The sequence below is a fragment of the Berghia stephanieae genome, chromosome 1 (genome assembly GCF_034508935.2).
Source record: "Berghia stephanieae isolate SIO BIC M18660-M18661 chromosome 1, UCSD_Bste_1.3, whole genome shotgun sequence".
In the NCBI taxonomy this organism is placed as follows: Eukaryota; Metazoa; Mollusca; class Gastropoda; order Nudibranchia; family Aeolidiidae; genus Berghia; species Berghia stephanieae.
Genome location: NC_088360.1, coordinates 143,663,951 through 143,666,509, shown reverse-complemented (window position 1 = coordinate 143,666,509; position 2,559 = coordinate 143,663,951).

Here is a 2,559-nt window from a genome sequence, read left to right as displayed (position 1 = left end):
TTCGTTACGTACAGCGAATTTAAACCCTCCCTTACCAATATAGGAAATTCCCATTGTTCGATACAGCGACATTTAACCGTCTCCTTCCAACTATAGGAATTTGTTCATTCGTTAGATACAGCCGTTTTTAACCTCTCCTTACCAACTATGGAAATTCGTCCATTCTTACGATACAGCCGACATTTAACCCTCTCCTTAACCAAACTTAGGAAAATTGCTCATTCGTTACGATACAGCCGACATTTAACCGTCTCCTTACCAACTATAGGAAATTCGTCTCTTCGTTACGATACGCCGAATTTAACCGTTTTTCCCTTCCAACTTTGGAAACGTCTCATTCGTTACGTACAGCGAATTTAAACCCTCTCCTTACCAAAACTATGGAAATTCGTCTTTTCGTTTACGATACAGCCGACTTTTTCTTATTCAAATGTCTTTTGTACTCATAAAATTTGAAGAAAAAAACAGTGTGTTTGAGATGTTTTCTAAAGAAATTAGTATCGCAAACTTCTGCGTTGTTTTGAGTTAAAAAAATCTATTTTTGTGTTAGTTGGGTGTGAAGTTTTGGGGAAAATCCGAAATGGCAGGTAAGGGGAGATTTTAAGAAATTTTTTATTCTAGGTGGAGGTATATGATTTAAAAGATTTAACAGTCGGATATAAAAGTCGCTTTTTTCTATCTTTTCCCGACATTAATACGGTTTTGTTCGATCTTCCTTTAAATCGTTTTCATTTAAATGAATCGCTTTTTTAGTTTTCCTTCTACATTATTTTACTATTAATTTATCAATTACAGAATTTGGATAATGAAATAATGATCGATATCTCTTTTCCCAACTGGTCTGTTCTAACTTTTCACAATGGAGTCCCCTTCCTCTTTTGCATAGTTTTTTGTTCCCCGTTGCGCGAGCCCATTCAAGAACACAAGGTTTTTGTATCCGGGGTGGCCTGGAATGTTTAAGACAATTCGCCTAACAAACAACTTTGTTTACTTCGGACCAAGTCAACAGCCGGATCTTTAGATATAATCGATATTAGTTTATCGATAATTAGATATCATTGTGTTGGTTTTTTTTTGTTTTTTTTTTTGGATATAAAGCCTTGATATTGTGTTTTATTTATAAAAAGTCGAACAAATCAATTTTTCATAATTGTTGACAATTGAGAATACTGTCAAAGTTTTTTTTTAAAAAAAGCCAACCACAAAAAAAGAAAATATTTTTTTATTCTGGTTTGACGTCCGCCACGCCAAACGAAACCTACAGATAAACAAAGCCACAATATTAGAGGGGAAAAAACAAAACAACACACAGCATTGATTGTCAAAGGAAAAAGAAAAACAAAAAAAAACTGCGCTCTTCATCAGCGCGGCATCAATATAATATGCCGTCGCCTTGATATTCCATGAAGGAATTTTTTACAATCCATCCCTCCCCCCCCCCCCAACCCAAATTTAAAAAAAAATAGAAATAGCATTTAAAATTTTAAAAAGAAAAGCTCTAACGTCCACTGAAATCACTCTTTTTGTCCAAAGTGAGCAAATTGAGGCACTTGTTAAGAGAGGAATAGGGACAAAATATTTCATCTTGCTTTTCAAAATATGTTGGCCCTATATTCTGTAGAATTTTATAAGGAAAAATTTCACAAACGTGTCAACGCCTTTCTGAGTGGTCCGACCAATAGAAAACATGCAAATGTAGAAGGCATGACGTGTTAGTCATAATTATTTTTATTTTCGGACGAGAAAAGCTGTTGACGGCTAGGTATATTTAACACCTGGTACGGTTAGGGAAAATTTTAGTAAAGAGATTTTTCAAATACTCAATATGCGCCCAACAAGGCTCGAACCCGGACCTTCCGATCCGAAAGCGCGGTATCCCACAAAACCCACAAGCCAACAATAGCCAATCGTACTTTCAGGTTCGGGAATGGTTTGGTCCTCTTAAACGGACCAGACATGGACGACCGACAGAAAACATTAAAGATGGACCAAAAAGCCGCTTCGGATGTCAGAGAAATTAATTCCATATAGAGACTGTACCCTTTCAATTGACGTCTGTTTGGCTTCCACGGACACTTGCCAAAAACACAAAAACACATTTTTACTTTTTGGGCCAGAAAACTTAAACTTCAAATAACGAGCCTTTAAAAAAACTCTCAATTAAAATAAGCAAACTCTCAAAGCTGAGACTTAAAAATAAATCTGAGAATTTGAGACATTTTTAGGACTTTTGGCATATTATTATTTGAATGGCTCGACGTTGAAGGCAAATTAAATGATTTCAGGCCAAAATTTAAAAATGTGTTTTGGTCAGTTTTGGAAGTATTCACTGGCCGCTTGTTCATTACTATATCCAATCAACAGCCTCAGCAGATCAGGGTTTTTGTTCTCCTGCTGACTGCCAGATTGGCAGAACCCCCCCCCCGCCCTCCCCCTCTACACCCCCACTCCCCAATCCCCTTCACACTCACCCCCCCCCCCCCTTTTCCAAACCTCTTCCCTTTAGAACGTTATCGTTTGTCCATTTTATTTTATTATTGTTTATTGGTGGTGTTTTCA